Source organism: Bombina bombina, chromosome 3, assembly GCF_027579735.1.
Source record: "Bombina bombina isolate aBomBom1 chromosome 3, aBomBom1.pri, whole genome shotgun sequence".
In the NCBI taxonomy this organism is placed as follows: Eukaryota; Metazoa; Chordata; class Amphibia; order Anura; family Bombinatoridae; genus Bombina; species Bombina bombina.
In genome coordinates this window covers 1,107,784,018-1,107,803,126 of record NC_069501.1, presented here as the reverse complement: position 1 = coordinate 1,107,803,126, position 19,109 = coordinate 1,107,784,018, and the positions used below count along the sequence as shown (strand labels likewise).

The following is a 19,109-nucleotide window of genomic DNA, read 5'->3' as shown; positions in this document are numbered from 1 at the left end:
TATGTGAAGGATACAATGGAAGTATTGCAACACTTGGACAATCTCAAACTGAATAATGACACCATCCTAATAACAGCTGATGTAGAATCTTTATACACAAGCATTGATCAAAAATTAGGAATCCAAGCAGTTCAAAGCTTCCTATTAACATCCTCTAATGAGGACAGACATCACAATGAGTTTATAATCAGATTATTAAAGTTTGTGTTGCATCACAATTATTTTGTATTTGATCAGCAGTTTTATCTGCAAATCAGGGAAACGGAAATGGGGACAGCATGTGCTCCCACCTATGCCAATCTGTTCCTAGGCTGGTGGGAGCAACATGTTGTCTTCTCTGTTACTAATGCATCATATGTGGATCATGTTCCGCTATGGCTGAGATACATCGACAATGTTTTCTTCCTATGGGAAGGCCCGCAAGATAAACTAAAAGAATTTCTGGAGATTCTCAATAAAAACGCCCTCAATATCAAATTAACCTGGGAACAAAGTAAAGAGAGCATCACCTTTCTAGATTTGAAAATTATTAAAAATCAAGAAGGTGAAATCACTACTGATATTTACAGAAAGGAAACAGCTACAAATAGCCTCCTCCACTCTGATAGTGCTCATTGTCCACATACAGTAAGATCACTTCCGATAGGAGAATTCCTTTGAACTAAAAGGAATTGCTCAGATCCAGTAACTTATAAACTGAGAGCAACTGAATTACAGAATTGATTAAAAGCAAGAGGTTATAGCAATTGCTCTATTAAGAAAGCTAAACATAGAGCAGAAAGTACAGAGAGGAGGAAGTTACTACACAAAAATAAAAGAGATAAGGATGACACTACCAGAATCATCATGACCTACTCACCACAAGTGAAAGAGGTGGTTAACATCCTGAATAAGCATCTTGGGATACTAAAATCAGACCCAGCGCTCAATACAATTGTGGGGGACAAAATACAAGTAGGGTACAGAAGGTCCAATAATCTCAAAGATCTTCTAAGTCCAAGCCATTTTGAAAAGAAAAAACGCAAACTGAACCCTATTGCATGTGGTAATTTTAAATGCAGAATTTGTTCAATCTGTAAACACATTCTCCCATTAAAATCTATCATAGATAGATTCAACAAAAAACATACTATTAATTCTCACATTAGCTGTAATACTGAATCAGTAATCTATGGGATTACATGTAACTGTAAATTAATTTACGTTGGCATGACCTCACGTAAACTGAGGGTCCGCATGTTGGAGCATTTAAGTAATATCAGAAATGCTGAAAAGGTTCTGAAAGCAAGAAAAATCATAACAACTGTTGCATCACATTTTCCAAATAAACATTCAGCTAATACCTCTGAATTTCGCTGTTTTGGGATTCAAACAGTGAGATTAGGAATCAGAGGAGGAGACATAGAACAGCAACTTCTACAAGCGGAAAGTCGCTGGATTTATCTTTTAAATTCCCTACAACCTAACGGATTAAATGAACATAATAATTTTTTCACATATTTATAAAAATGTATACACATGACTCGCATATTGCTATAGTTATTTTAATTGTTAAGACAACATTATAATCAGTTGAGACCTTATAATGTTGAGGTCCTGCGGTTTAATCTTGACAAATTGTTTATTCATTTTTCTTTTTTGTGTGTTGTTTTTTTAAATTTTTTATTACACGTGTTCATCACATATTAATTATATTGTACACACACAATTTAAATCATTTTTTGCACAAACAATTTACCTATAACTTAGGGGTTACATATAATTTAGAATTATATGTATTAATATTAGACATTATTTTTTAATCTATTTATTATGGGTGTATCATATATTCATAATTCACAACAATAACCAATGTTGGTTCACGTATCTGGAGGCATGACTCATGCCCACACAGAATATCACTTTAATACAATTTAAGAACTTTCACTAATTATAATTATATCACTCAATATTTTATATTTTGTATAGTTATTTGAAAAATAAAACCACTACGTTACTTCATTAACAATTTCAATATTCATAGATAAACTATAGTCTAATGTAATTAAACATGTCCGTTCATAAATAGAGTATTGAATACTGATAAATCTGGCAATCCATTTAAAATTGATACACGTAACAGTGTATCTGATTCCTCTGTTGCCTTTCATAACAGCCCGATTTTGGAGGGCTTTGATTTGCCATACGTCACTTCAGGAGGCGGAGTATGAATCATAAAAAGCCGCTGTGTCCGTAGCGCCTCGCTTTTTGATAAAGCCAGAAACCCAGCGAAACATGTCAAGGGAGGAGAGGGGCTAAGGGGAGCTCGATATCTATTTTAATCTATACTTGCTGGCAATAACATAGGGGTTATTTGAACTTAATGGTTCCTCATAACTGTTTTGCACTAAGCCAATAACGCACAATAGAATGTAAATTAGCATCCGCAGTACAAACTTAGGTAGCTTGGAGCATTCAGCAAACGTGACACGCTATATTTGGCTGCCATAGTGCAATTGATAGAGTTATAAGGGGTAGTAAGTTGGATCAAGTATTTAACAATAACATAGGGGTTATTCGAACTAAATGGTTCCTCATAATTGTTTTGCACTAAGCCAATAACGCACAATAGAATGTAAATTATCATCCGCAGCACAAACTTAGGTAGCTTGGAGCATTCAGCAAACGTGACACGCTATATTTGGCTGCCATAGTGCAATTGATAGAGTTATAAGGGGTAGTAAGTTGGATCAAGTATTTAACAATAACATAGGGGTTATTCGAACTAAATGGTTCCTCATAATTGTTTTGCACCAAGCTAACAACGTACAATAGAATGTAAATTTGCACCCGCAGCACAAACTAAGGTAGCTCGGAGCATTTAGCAAATTTGACACGCTATATTTGGCTGCCATAGTGCAATTGATAAGAGTTATATTGGGTAGCAAGTTAGATCAAGTATTTAACAATCTTTTGGGGCATTATATACAGATATGATATGCTCACATGAAATACTTTAGCATGTAAAGCGCTTTACTAACTGTCGATAATATGACCTAATATCACATAACAGAGTTTTTGTGGATGGCCTTTTAACTTCTATATTTAGAGTTGTTTGCTTGGGGTGAATGCGCTCCTATATAATTTAATCTCTATATAATAGTGGTGGTGTGGGCAGATACATAGTTTTAACCTTTCCAGTACATTTTTTAGAGATTGTGAGCACAGATATAATTCAACACAAATATAAATGCTATGAATAGCTACTTGATTTATTTATTTTAACTAATTTTATATGGGCTTAGTGCTCCTGTGATTACGTAATTACAATCAAAGTGATACATATTGATAATAAGTTGGCTCATAGGATATAGATGTTGACTTTATGTTGCCAAGAAATAAACACAATACACACCCAGGGTATGAATTAAATTTATTGAATAAAAGACCTGTTATATTCACAATAATCCACTAGGAATATCGTAACCACATCAATTCCTATAGGAGCTACCATATAATCAGACAAACAGCTTTATATAATACAGGTGTGAGACAATATCTAGTAACCTGACACTTTGTAATCATGTACTATATGACTTAATTATTTTAGTCTATATTAACAATAATTCACATCACGGAAGTGTCAAAGTATTTATAAGGGAAGCTATGAATGGCAGTTTTATTTTTGCTATCAGTGAATTAATCCACCATATATATTAAACTCTTAATTGAGTACTGGTCACTTAATGGTTGGTAACTATGAAACTTAGTGAATAGCAAGCCACACACTTAATATAACCTGATAAAGGAGCATCTCATTAGATTCATTTCATGGTCTAACAACCTGACATCTCTGTGATCACAAACTATTACAATACTTGAGGCATACACACTGACCAAGGTGTTTATGTGATTATGTTTATTAGCACAACCTACTAAACTTGATAATAAGGCCTTTCATTATCAAGTATATATTGCCTCCCATTTGAGGCTTAACAACCCCATTACACCACGACCTGTATAATAACAGTTCACTCTAGGACCATATAATTGTTCCCCCACTATAACCAGATCTTGAACTGGAATATTGCCAGCATTTTAGTTTTAATATACCCTGATTTTAATATGTTCTAATAAAGATTTATATTTTAATGTGTGTGATTTTTTTCCAACTCTTAGTTATTAAAGGGTCTTATTTGAGTGCTTATAGTATCTCTCTTTTTGTTTAGTTTCTTTAACAATTTTTCCATGTGAAGAGAGGATCTCTGTGTGGGGAAATTTTCTCACTATGATTAATGAAACATGGTAATTCAATTATTGTTTGAATATACACGTTATTCTACTCCTGTTATTAACATGGTATCCTTATTTTATTTTTTTCAAGTTTTCATTCATCTTAACTCCTTAACGACTCATGTCGTACAGGGTACGTCTTGCACAAGCTGGTCTTTAAAGACCAGCGACGTACCCTGTACGACATTAGGGGATTGAAGCGGCTGGAAGCGATCCTGATCGCTTCCAGCCACTTTCCGGTTATTGCAGTGATGCCTCGATATCTAGGCATCCTGCAATAACACACCTTGGCCATCCGATGCAGAGAGAGCCACTCTGTGGCCCTCTCTGCACCGGACATCGATGGCCGGTATCGTTGGTGGGTGGGAGCTGCAGTGGGAGGAGGGTGGGCGGCCATCGATGTGACCTATAACATTGAGGGGGAATGGGATCGTGGGCGGGATCGCCGGGGGCGAGCACGGAGGCGCAGGCACCGGGGGCGGGTGCGTGCACAGGGTGGGAACAGCTACACTACAGAAAATGTTTTTATTAAAAGTGGGTAAAATGTAATAAAAAAAAAAGCATCTAAGGGATCTGGGAGGGGTGGGGGTTGGTCTTGGGGGGAGCTACACTACAGCAATATTGAATACAATTTTAAAAAAAGCATTTTCTCCAACATAGGTGTGTCCGGTCCACGGCGTCATCCTTACTTGTGGGATATTCTCTTCCCCAACAGGAAATGGCAAAGAGCCCAGCAAAGCTGGTCACATGATCCCTCCTAGGCTCCGCCTTCCCCAGTCATTCTCTTTGCCGTTGCACAGGCAACATCTCCACGGAGATGGTTAAGAGTTTTTTGGTGTTTAAATGTAGTTTTATTCTTCAATCAAGAGTTTGTTATTTTAAAATAGTGCTGGTATGTACTATTTACTCTGAAACAGAAAATAGATGAAGATTTCTGTTTGTAAGAGGAAGATGATTTTAGCAACCGTTACTAAAATCGATGGCTGTTTCCACACAGGACTGTTGAGATGAAGTAACTTCAGTTGGGGGAAACAGTAGGCAGACTTTGCTGCTGGAGGTATGACACATTTCTAACAAGACTTGGTAATGCTGGAAGCTGTCATTTTCCCTATGGGATCCGGTAAGCCATTTTCTTAGTTCAAATATAAGAATAAAGGGCTTCACAAGGGCTTTAAAGACTGGTAGACATTTTTCTGGGCTAAAACGATTACTTTATAAGCATATTTAATGGATTATAACTTTGAAGAGTTATTTTAATCTTGGGAATGGTATTAAAAAAACGGCAGGCACTGTATTAGACACCTTTTTCACTGGGGGCCTTTTCTAGTCATAGGCAGAGCCTCATTTTCGCGCCACTAATGCGCAGTTGTTTTTGGAAAGCAAGGCATGCAGATGCATGTGTGAGGAGCTCAGATCCACTGAAAAAGCTTATTGAAGGCGTCATTTGGTATCATATTCCCCTCTGGGCTTGGTTGGGTCTCAGCAAAGCAGATACCAGGGACTGTATAGGGGTTAAATGTAAAAACGGCTCCGGTTCTGTTATTTTAAGAGTTAAAGCTTTCAAATTTGGTGTGCAATACATTTAAGGCTTTAAGACACTGTGGTGAAATTTTGGTGAATTTTGAACAATTCCTTCATACTTTTTCACATATTCAGTAATAAAGTGTGTTCAGTTTAAAATTTAAAGTGACAGTAACGGTTTTATTTTAAAACGTTTTTTTGTGCTTTGTTATCAAGTTTATGCCTGTTAACATGTCTGAACCATCAGATAGACGATGTTCTGTATGTTCGGAAGCCAAGGTTCCTCCCCATTTAAATATATGTGATGAATGTGACAAACAAAGTAGGGACAATGATGCCACTGATAATGTTGTTGCCCAAGATGATTCCTCAAGTGAGGGGAGTAAGCATGGTACTGCATCATCCCCTTCTGTGTCTACACCAGTCTTGCCCACTCAGGAAGCCCCTAGTACATCTAGTGCGCCAATCCTCCTTACTATGCAACAATTAACGGCTGTAATGGATAATTCTATTAAAAACATTTTAGCCAAAATGCCCACTTATCAGCGAAAGCGCGACTGCTCTGTTTTAGATACTGAAGAGCATGAGGAAGCTGATGATAATGGTTCTGACATGCCCTTACACCAGTCTGAAGGGGCCAGGGAGGTTTTGTCTGAGGGAGAAATTTCAGATTCAGGAAAAATTTCTCAACAAGCTGAACCTGACGTTATTACATTTAAATTTAAATTGGAACATCTCCGCGCTCTGCTTAAGGAGGTGTTATCTACTCTGGATGATTGTGACAATTTGGTCATCCCAGAGAAATTATGTAAGATGGACAAGTTCCTAGAGGTCCCGGTGCCCCCCGATGCTTTTCCTATACCCAAGCGGGTGGCGGACATTGTAAATAAAGAATGGGAAAGGCCCGGCATACCTTTTGTCCCTCCCCCTATATTTAAGAAATTATTTCCTATGGTCGACCCCAGAAAGGACTTATGGCAGACAGTCCCCAAGGTCGAGGGGGCGGTTTCTACTCTAAACAAACGCACTACTATCCCTATAGAAGATAGTTGTGCTTTCAAAGATCCTATGGATAAAAAATTAGAGGGTTTGCTTAAAAAGTTGTTTGTTCAGCAAGGTTACCTTCTACAACCAATTTCATGCATTGTTCCTGTCACTACAGCAGCGTGTTTCTGGTTCGAAGAACTAGAAAAGTCGCTCAATAAAGAGGAGGTTATGGACAGAGTTCAAGCACTTAAATTGGCTAACTCTTTTATCTTAGACGCCACTTTGCAATTAGCTAGATTAGCGGCGAAAAATTCAGGTTTTGCTATTGTGGCGCGCAGAGCGCTTTGGCTAAAGTCTTGGTCAGCGGATGTGTCCTCCAAGAACAAATTGCTTAACATCCCTTTCAAGGGGAAAACGCTGTTTGGCCCTGACTTGAAAGAGATTATTTCAGACATCACTGGGGGAAAGGGCCACGCCCTTCCTCAGGATAGGTCTTTTAAGGCTAAAAATAAACCAAATTTTCGTCCCTTTCGCAGAAACGGACCAGCCTCAAATTCTACATCCTCTAAGCAAGAGGGTAATACTTCTCAAACCAAGCCAGCCTGGAGGCCGATGCAAGGCTGGAACAAAGGTAAGCAGGCCAAGAAACCTGCCACCGCTACTAAGACAGCATGAGATGTTGGCCCCCGATCCGGGACCGGATCTGGTGGGGGGCAGACTCTCTCTCTTCGCTCAGGCTTGGGCAAGAGATGTTCAGGATCCTTGGGCACTAGAAATAGTTTCTCAAGGTTATCTCCTGGAATTCAAGGAACTACCCCCAAGGGGAAGGTTCCACAGGTCTCAATTGTCTTCAGACCAAATAAAAAGACAGGCATTCTTACATTGTGTAGAAGACCTGTTAAAAATGGGAGTGATTCATCCTGTTCCATTAGGAGAACAAGGGATGGGGTTTTACTCCAATCTGTTCATAGTTCCCAAAAAAGAGGGAACATTCAGACCAATTTTGGATCTCAAGATCCTAAACAAATTTCTCAGGGTTCCATCGTTCAAAATGGAAACCATTCGGACAATTCTTCCTACCATCCAGGAAGGTCAATTCATGACCACGGTGGATTTAAAGGATGCGTATCTAAATATTCCTATCCACAGGGAACATCATCGGTTCCTAAGGTTCGCCTTTCTGGACAAGCATTACCAGTTTGTGGCACTTCCATTCGGATTAGCCACTGCTCCAAGAATTTTCACAAAGGTACTAGGGTCCCTTCTAGCGGTGCTAAGACCAAGGGGCATTGCAGTAGTACCTTAATTGGACGACATACTGATTCAAGCGTCGTCTCTGCCACAAGCAAAGGCTCATACGGACATTGTCCTAGCCTTTCTCAGATCTCACGGGTGGAAAGTGAACGTAGAAAAAAGTTCTCTATCCCTGTCAACAAGAGTTCCCTTCTTGGGAACAATAATAGACTCCTTAGAAATGAAGATTTTTCTGACAGAGGCTAGAAAATCAAAACTTCTAAGCTCTTGTCAAGTACTTCATTCTGTTCTTCTTCCTTCCATAGCGCAGTGCATGGAAGTAATAGGTTTGATGGTTGCGGCAATGGACATAGTTCCTTTTGCGCGAATTCATCTAAGACCATTACAACTGTGCATGCTCAGACAGTGGAATGGGGATTTTACAGACTTGTCTCCGACGATCCAAGTAGATCAGAGAACCAGAGATTCACTCCGTTGGTGGCTGACCCTGGACAACCTGTCACAAGGGATGAGCTTCCGCAGACCAGAGTGGGTCATTGTCACGACCGACGCCAGTCTGGTGGGCTGGGGCGCGGTCTGGGAACCCCTGAAAGCTCAGGGTCTATGGTCTCGGGAAGAATCTCTTCTCCCGATAAACATTCTGGAACTGAGAGCGATATTCAATGCTCTCAAGGCTTGGCCTCAACTAGCAAAGGCCAAATTCATAAGGTTTCAATCAGACAACATGACGTCTGTTGCATACATCAACCATCAGGGGGGAACAAGGAGTTCCCTGGCGATGGAAGAAGTGACCAAAATAATTCAATGGGCGGAGAATCACTCCTGCCACTTGTCTGCAATCCACATCCCAGGAGTGGAAAATTGGGAAGCGGATTTTCTGAGTCGTCAGACATTTCATCCGGGGGAGTGGGAACTCCATCCGGAAATCTTTGCCCAAATAACTCAATTATGGGGCATTCCAGACATGGATCTGATGGCGTCTCGTCAGAACTTCAAGGTTCCTTGCTACGGGTCCAGATCCAGGGATCCCAAGGCGACTCTAGTAGATGCACTAGTAGCGCCCTGGGCCTTCAACCTAGCTTATGTATTCCCACCGTTTCCTCTCATTCCCAGGCTGGTAGCCAGGATCAATCAGGAGAGGGCTTCGGTGATCTTGATAGCTCCTGCGTGGCCACGCAGAACTTGGTATGCAGACCTGGTGAATATGTCATCGGCTCCACCATGGAGGCTACCTTTGAGACAGGACCTTCTTGTTCAAGGTCCGTTCGAACATCCGAATCTGGCCTCACTCCAACTGACTGCTTGGAGATTGAACGCTTGATTTTATCAAAGCGTGGGTTCTCAGATTCTGTCATTGATACTCTTATTCAGACTAGAAAGCCTGTAACTAGAAAAATTTACCATAAAATATGGAAAAAATATATCTGTTGGTGCGAATCTAAAGGATTCCCATGGAACAAGATAAAAATTCCTAAGATTCTATCCTTTCTACAAGAGGGTTTGGAGAAAGGATTATCTGCAAGTTCTTTGAAGGGACAGATTTCTGCTTTATCTGTTTTACTTCACAAAAAGCTGGCGGCTGTGCCAGATGTTCAAGCTTTTGTTCAGGCTCTGGTTAGAATCAAGCCTGTTTACAAACCTTTGACTCCTCCTTGGAGTCTCAATTTAGTTCTTTCAGTTCTTCAAGGGGTTCCGTTTGAACCCTTACATTCCGTAGATGTTAAGTTATTATCTTGGAAAGTTTTGTTTTTGGTTGCAATTTCTTCTGCTAGAAGAGTTTCAGAGTTATCTGCTCTGCAGTGTTCTCCTCCTTATCTGGTGTTCCATGCAGATAAGGTGGTTTTGCGTACTAAACCTGGTTTTCTTCCGAAAGTTGTTTCTAACAAGAATATTAACCAGGAGATAGTTGTGCCTTCTTTGTGTCCGAATCCAGTTTCAAAGAAGGAACGTTTGTTGCACAATTTGGATGTAGTTCGTGCTCTAAAATTCTATTTAGAGGCTACAAAGGATTTCAGACAAACATCTTCCTTGTTTGTTGTTTATTCTGGTAAAAGGAGAGGTCAGAAAGCAACTTCTACCTCTCTCTCTTTTTGGCTTAAAAGCATCATCCGATTGGCTTATGAGACTGCCGGACGGCAGCCTCCTGAAAGAATCACAGCTCACTCCACTAGGGCTGTGGCTTCCACATGGGCCTTCAAGAACGAGGCTTCTGTTGATCAGATATGTAAGGCAGCGACTTGGTCTTCACTGCACACTTTTACCAAATTTTACAAATTTGATACTTTTGCTTCTTCGGAGGCTATTTTTGGGAGAAAGGTTTTGCAAGCCGTGGTGCCTTCCATCTAGGTGACCTGATTTGCTCCCTCCCATCATCCGTGTCCTAAAGCTTTGGTATTGGTTCCCACAAGTAAGGATGACGCCGTGGACCGGACACACCTATGTTGGAGAAAACAGAATTTATGCTTACCTGATAAATTACTTTCTCCAACGGTGTGTCCGGTCCACGGCCCGCCCTGGTTTTTTAATCAGGTCTGATGAATTATTTTCTCTAACTACAGTCACCACGGTATCATATGATTTCTCCTATGCATATTCCTCCTTTACGTCGGTTGAATGACTGGGGAAGGCGGAGCCTAGGAGGGATCATGTGACCAGCTTTGCTGGGCTCTTTGCCATTTCCTGTTGGGGAAGAGAATATCCCACAAGTAAGGATGACGCCGTGGACCGGACACACCGTTGGAGAAAGTAATTTATCAGGTAAGCATAAATTCTGTTTTTTTTGTAAACTGGGTACTGGCAGACAGCTGCCAGTACCCAAGATGGCTAGATGACTACCAATAAGGTAGAGGGGGAGGGTTAGAGAGCTGTTTGGGGGGATCAGGGAGGTTGGGGCCTAAGGGGGATCCTACACATCAGCATATGTAAATATGCTTTTTTTTTTTTTTTAAATACCTTATTTTAGCTCTGTCAGACTTTCTGCCAGTACTTAAGATGGCGGGGACAATTGTGGGGTGGGGGAGGGAAGAGAGCTGTTTGGGAGGGATCAGGGGGTATGATGTGTCAGGTGGGAGGCTGATCTCTACATTAAAACTAAAATTCACCCTGCAAGCTCCCTACAAGCTACCTAATTAACCCCTTCAGTGCTAGACATAAATACACGTGTGATGCGCAGCGGTATTTAGCTGCCTTCTAATTACCAAAAAGCAACGCCAAAGCCATATATGTCTTCTATTTCTGAACAAAGGGGATCCCAGAAAAGCATTTACAACCATTTGTGCCATAATTGCACAAGCTGTTTGTAAATAATTTCAGTGAGAAACCTAAAATTGTGAAAAATGTAAAGTTTTTTTTTTATTTGATCTCATTTGTCGGTGAAATAATGGCATGAAATATATCAAGATGGGCCGAGATAAATACTTGGGGTTGTCTACTACACTACACTACACTAAAGCTAAAATTAACCCTAGAAGCTCCTTACATGCTTCCTAATTAACCCCTTCACTGCTGGGCATAATACACGTGTGGTGCGCAGTGGCATTTAGCGGCCTTCTAATTACCAAAAAGCAACGCCAAAGCCATATATGTCTGCTATTTCTGAACAAAGGGGATCCCAGAGAAGCGTTTACAACTATTTATGCCATAATTGCACAAGTTGTTTGCAAATAATTTCAGTGAGAAACCTAAAGTTTGTGAAAACATTTGTAAAAAAGTGAACAATTTTTTTTATTTGATCTCATTTGGCGGTGAAATGGTGGCATGAAATATACCAAAATGGGCCTATACTTTGGGATGTCTTCTAAAAAATATATATATACCTGTCAAGGGATATTCAGGAATTCCTGAAAGATATCAGTGTTCCAATGTAACTAGCGCTAATATTGAATAAAAGTGGTTTGGAAATAGCAAAGTGCTACTTGTATTTATTGCCCTATAACTTGCAAAAAAAGCAAAGTACATGTAAACATTGGGTATTTCTAAACTCAGGACAAAATTTAGAAACTATTTAGCATGGGAGTTTTTTGGTGGTTGTAGATGAGTAACAGATTTTGGGGGTCAAAGTTAGAAAAAGTGTGTGTTTTTCATTTTTTTCCTCATATTTTATAAATTTTTTTATAGTAAATTATAAGATATGATGAAAATAATGGTATCTTTAGAAAGTCCATCTAATGGCGAGAAAAACGGTATATAATATGTGTGGGCACAGTAAATGAGTCAGAGGAAAATTACAGCTAAACACAAACACAGCAGAAATGTAAAAATATCCCTGGTCCTTAAGGGAAAGAAATTGAAAAATGGTCTTGTCCTTAAGGGGTTAATATCAGATTTCGTAGCAAGTATTTCCCAGTATTTCTTTCATATACACTTATAAACATAATTTGTTTATAAATGCATGCAAAAGAATCACACGCTGTTGGTTGTAAATCTGTGTGTTTTATACTATTTTATTTTTATAATTTTAAAACCTAAGGCAAGAGTTTTATTAGTGTTGTTTCAGATACAGAGCACAGTGATAGTTTTAGTTCTCTGACACGCAATTCACATTCCCTTATGATTAATCTTTTACCCACATCTAGGAGAGGCTTCTTGTAGCTCAGTGTTTATATACTAAGTGATAATCAGAAAGTATATCCTCCCTCTTATCATCCAAACACATTCCTTCTCAGTTGCTGTAAAAATAAGTATTTCTACAGTAAATTTGTTATATATGCAAGATTGTTATATTTAAAAAGTACCATTAAATACAGTAGAATTGCGTAATCAACAAGTGCATTATCATAATAAAAAGACAATGCAATACATAGCATAGAATTTTATATGAGCAGTAGATTTTTTTATGACAAATTTTAAAATGTATTTCAATTTGCTGGCCCCTTGTATCATATGACAGCTTTCAGCCAATTGCAGACTCATATACATGTACACTGTGAACTTTCGCACATGCTCAGAAGTAGCTGGTGCCTCAGGGTATGCATTTAAAAAGAACGTGCACAATTTGATAATGGAAGTAAATAGGAAAGCTGTTTAAAATTGCATGCTCTATATGAATTATGAAACTTTTTATCATAACTTAAGTGTCTCTTTAAAAAGATATTAAAAACCTCTTGACTAGGACAAGGCTCTATTTGTTCAAAATCAAGGGGCCAGCCCATAAACTTAGAAGCAAAAAACTTTTGGCCATGCCTATGAGATTTTATAATATATATATATATATATATATATATATATATATATATATATATATATATATATATATATATATATATATATATACCATGCATTATATGGTCTAGAAAGGTAGCAACTGGACAAAGCTAAATTTTAGGGGTGGCGGAAGGATATGGGGTGCACCTGTGGATGACTGGGGGACTTTAAACCAGGGTGCTTGGCAGTGGCTCCCTGGCACCTGGGTTTGTCAAGCCCTGCCCTAGGAGGCCAAAAAGCAATTATCTAACCTGCTAATTCTGCAAATCAAATATCTGGTATAGACTTTTTTTGACCTCTCTAAGGAACATAAGGGGAATCAGAATTTGTACATAAAATCAAAGGTATTTAAAGTGATGGTAAATTTCAGACTTTAAAGAGACAGTCTACACCAGAATTGTTATTGTTTAAAAAGATAGATAATCTCTTTATTACCCATTCCCCAGTTTTGCATAACCACCACAGTTATATTAATACATTTCTTACCTCTGTGATTACCTTGTATCTAAGCCTCTGAAGACTGCCTCCTTATTTTAGTTCTTTTGACAGACATGCATTTTAACCAATCAGTGCTGACTCCTAGGTAACTCCATGGGTGTGAGCACAATGTTATCTATATGGCAAACATGAACTAACGCCCTCTAGTTGTGAACTACTGTCAAAATGCATTCAGATATGAGCCTACCTTGGTATTATCCTTTAACTAAGAATACCAAGAGAACAAATCCAAATTTATTAGAAATCCCTTTAAGAATGTTGCAATTAAAAATATTTTAATGTACAAGCAAACTCTGCATAATTCTTTTTTTTAAAAGTGTGTGTGTATGTGTGTATATATATATATATATATATATATATTTATAAATATATTAAAATAAGATTAATAATCCTACTTGGTATCTTCTGTTCCTCCGCCCCCCTTCATTTTCTCTTTTGGCTGGGCTGTGACATAGAGAGCAGTCCCACCCACTGTCAACATAGGCTTCCTAAGGACTTTCAAAATGCTGGACTTCAAGAATGTCTTATGACACACACACTGATTGGATATTCATTGGAATTGTCATAACAAATAGAGTTCTTCCTATTAGGCCAGCATAACATTGTAATAGAAGCATTACTAAAGGCTTAGATTTAAAGTGAAGGTCAATTTTTATCAATGAGTGCCCGGTTTTTAAAAATATTTTTAAAAACAGGGGCACATTCATTGATGAAAATTTACATTGCACCGGATTTGTAGAAATACTTACCTTTTACTTCTGCAAAACCGGATCGCCGATCTCAGCCTCAGTTCCTCTGTACTGACGTCAGAAATGACAAAACCGGCTTCCTCCAATCTTGGCTTGCCCGGCTGTGATTGGAGGAAGCCAGTTTTGTCATTGCTGTGGTCTACAGCAGGAAGAAGAAGGAGGGGGATTGTCGATCCGGCTTTGCAGGAGTAAAAGGTAACTATTTCTTCAAATCCAGTGCAATGTTAATTTTCATCAATGAAAGTGCCCCTGTTTTTAAAAGTATTTTTAAAAACCGGGCACTCATTGATGAAAATTGACCTTCACTTTAACCCTTTTCACGGATAGATTTAAAAAAATATAAATACTTTATTTAATGACAAAGATTACACATAACCAGTTGGTTCTCCAAGAAAGGATCCTTGACTATATATTATTTAAGCGCAACAAGTGGTTGCATGGATACATACATAATATACCATATGTGTTCACTTTTTTAGTTACATAACGAAATTGTACTCAGGAAAACTACGTCTGTTTTGATAGGTGATATATTCTATTATACGGATATTACTATAAGTACCAGTCTGCACCAAGCACTTACATAATTTGGGACAACCATTGCCAAGCATCTCCACTTAGCCGTAGTATTATCTAGCAAGGGAGACCCCTTATTTAGGTATCAATATATAACCCATATAATACTGTCTTAATCTACTTTACAATATTGGCTATCTGGTGGGACGTCATCCGGAATAGCAATTTATTTTCAGCCCTATACTATACTATAGTTGTTTTTAAATGGGTTTTTCCCCATTTTAAATATACCCAATAAAGTTTAACAATTTTATACTGTTTTTGTTGACGCACACCTTCCTATAATTATAACACAATTGTTGTATGGGAGTGCTAAGGTGTATTCTTTACCATCACTTTGTCTGTTTAAAAGGACACAGTCACTGTGTTAAGTTATTGTAAAGGAAACACTCACTTATTTAAGGTCAGTGAGTATTCTGTCCTTAGGAATGTTTCCTGTTACTCTTAAGTATCAATTTTATTTATTTTCATTTATATGTATTATGTTGTATTTATTTATTAGTTTGATCTCCTTTAGTTTAGGAAACATAAAAATGGAATAACAAAATATTATTTCATAAATAATTGTATGTAGCTATGTGTTTAACTCCTGCAAAGGTATTAAACACATAGTTAAACCCCAGTGCTAAGCAAATCTTAAACAGGACAAGGACTTCAATATAAGACTATGAGAACTGATATTGAAATATTACATTTATTATTTGAATGCTAACATTTTTGTTTTATAGAAACATTCCAATGGCAGAATGAATGTCAAAGAGGGAGGAGTGTTAAAGACAGACCTATATGTCAGACCTACAGACAGAAATAGCCTTTTTACATTATAATAATTATAATAGTTGTAATAGTTTTCCGTTTCGGAATACTGTTATGTCTGACATACAGTGTCAACAGGGTTGTGTCAGAACAGGATAGGTTTGATGTCGAACTTAATAAAATGGCTAATAAGTTTTTAGAAAGGGGCTATCCAGTGAGCTTGGTCAAACAGGAATTGAATAAGTCTAAGAAATATAATAGAAACATATAGAAATGGTAAGAAAGAAAGGGAAGCGGTTGGTATTCGTCACACACCACACCAATTCTGATAGATATATTATTGTCATCAGAAAAAAAACATTAGCCTGTAGTAAAACAGTGTAACCTAGAGTTCAAAGAGTTTTATTTACCCCCATGATGGCCTGTAGTAGAAGAATAATTATTAAAGGGACAGTCAACACCAGATTTTTTGTTGTTTAAGAAGATAGATAATCCCTTTATTACCCATTCCCCAGTTTTGCAAAACCAACACTGTTATATTAATACACTTTTTACTTCTGTGACTAACTTGTATCTAAGCATCTTCTAACCGCCCCTAATCACATGACTTTTAGTTATTATCTATTGACTTGCATTTTAGCCAATTAGTGTAGTGTCTGCCACTAGCCACGGGCGTGATCTCAATGCTATCTATATCGCCTACATGAGCTTGCTCTCCCTGCTGTGAAAAGTAAATAAAATAGAGGTGGCCTTCAAGGGCTTAGAAATTATCATATGTGCCTAGGTTTGCTTTCAACTAGAATACCAAGAGAACAAAGCAAAATTGTTGATAAAAGTAAATTTGAAAGTTGTTTAAAATTACATGCCCTATTTGAAAAGTTTTTTTTGGACTTGACTGTCCCTTTAAAGATTATCCAGCACATAGTGATATTGGGAGTTCCAAATTGAAGCAAAGTTACATTACTGAAGAGAAACAAGGTTTCTTCCCTTGCTTAAATTGTTGTAATTGCAATTTGATGGTAAAGGGCACATCCTCAGCCAGGAAAAAAGCACAATATTAAAGGGACACTGAACCCAATTTTTTTCTTTTGTGATTCAGATAGAGCATAACATTTTAAGCAACTTTCTAATTTACTCCTATTATCAAATGTTCTTTATTCTCTTGGTATCTTTATTTGAAATGCAAGAATGTAAGTTTAGATGTCGGCCCATTTTTGGTGAACAACCTAGGTTGTCCTTGCTGATTGGTGGATAAATTCATCCACCAATCAAAAACTGCTGTCCAGAGTTCTGAACCAAGATAAAAGCTTATAAATAAAGATAGAAAGAGAACGAAGAAACATTGATAATAGGAGTAAATTAGAAAGTTAATTAAAATTGCATGCTCTATCTGAATCACAAAATAAATAATTTGGGTTCAGTGTCCCTTTAAAGGTTATTATACCTGTAACACTATGTATGCCGTATACTTAGTGAAGTGTCCCTGTGGGAGGATTTATGTGGAAGAAACAACACGTAAAGTTAGGGAGTGTATTAATGAGCAAAAGAGCAATATTAGGTGCAAAAATATGGGGGCTCCAGTTTCCTCACATTTCCTCTAACACGGTTACAATATAAGTCAGTTGTGATTCCAAGTTATTGATTACATAAAAAAATTGAGATGATGAAGTAATAGGGAGCTCTTGTTGAAAAGAAGGGAAGAGTTTTGGATCTATACCATTAATTCTAGGGAGCCGATTTATCAATGTATGGCGGACATGATACATGTAGCCTATCATGTCCGCCAGACATCGCTAAATACCGACAGCATATGCTGTCGGCATTTAACATTGCACCAACAGTTCTAGTCAACTAATAGTACAATGCCGCCCCCCGCAGATTTGTGGCCAATCGACCGCTAGCAGGGGGTGTCAATCAGCACGATCGTATACAATCGGGGGGATTGATGTCCACAGCCTCAGAGGGGGTAGATGAGTTAAGGAGCAGCGGTCTTAAGAACGCTGCTTCTTAACGGCTTTTTCCGGTGAGCCTGGAGGCTCGCGCAGAAACAGGGTGATTAGGGGCCATTCGGCCCTTGTTAAATTGGCCCCTTGGTATGAATAAGGGGATATATTTTTCTAATAGTCATGACATAGCATTTACAGTGTAAATAAAAAAATGTAATCTTATTTGACTTTGTATTTTACAGCAACTTGCATATGTTTTTATTAATGTATGGTTTTAACTTTGGTACTTGCAGGGTTAATTAATGTATTCAATTGTATAAATTCATTGTGCCCAGTAGGTGATTATAGGAAATGTGAGCTTCCACTTAATGGGAGGAGTTATGATTTATTTAAAGGGATACTTAAATAAAATTACTAGAAATTAAAAAAAATATCTAATACTTAAATTTAATAACTTGGCTTAGTTTGGCTAGTTTTAAGATAAGAAAGATTTCCCCCATTATTCTTCACATTAGGGTCATGCCATATACAATGTAGTACCCTTAATCCTGTATGCTAATCCACACTGAATCTTCATTTAAAGATGGTTTGCTAAATGTAGTCACCAATAAGTAAACACTATCCAGGGTGCTAAACCTAAAATTGGTTGGCTCCTAAGCTTTACATTCCTGCTTTTTAAAATAACGATAGCAAGAGAATGAAGAGAAATTGATAATAGGAGTAAATTAGAAAGTTGCTTAAAATTGCATGCTCTATCTGAATCATTAAAGACAATTTTTGGGTTTAGTGTCCTTTTCAATGAATATTCAGTGTAGATTAGCATACATGATTAAGAGTAATACATTGTATATGGCATGACCCTAATGTGAAGAATAAGGGTGGACATCTTTCTCATCTTAAAACTAGCCAAACTAATCCAAGTTTTTTAATTTAAGTATTAGCTATTTTTGTTATTTCAATAAGTGTAGCCTATTACCGTTGAAAACTGTTTTTTTATGTCTCTGTTTGGATATTAGCTTTAGCTGTACCCTTGATTATAAAGCAGTGCACGTACTGGACACCTATACAATTTTATGTCTGAGCAGGAAGCCGCATACCTAAGACATTTTACTGTAAGATTTTTTTTTTTTTTTTTGTACATTTTTCATTTTCAGTTTTCACTGGTATTTGCCCTCAAGTGCTTGGTGTAGACATGTTTTGTTACTGTGATTGATAAAATATTTCTTTGTTGTTTGATCCTCTACCAGGGGAATTTGTATAACTGTTTAAAATTGTAATCTGGGACTGTTTGCCAGCATATCTTTGTTTGCATGTTTACTTTCCACTCAAGTGGTTAATTGAGATTTGC

At 37.7% G+C, this 19,109-nt stretch overlaps 1 protein-coding gene across 4 annotated transcripts in view; it reads left to right on the top strand.

The window, feature by feature from the left end:
* Positions 1-19,109, top strand: part of FRY (FRY microtubule binding protein) — a 549,698-nt gene that overhangs the window by 357,814 nt on the left and 172,775 nt on the right. The gene's annotated exons all lie outside the window — the stretch shown is intronic.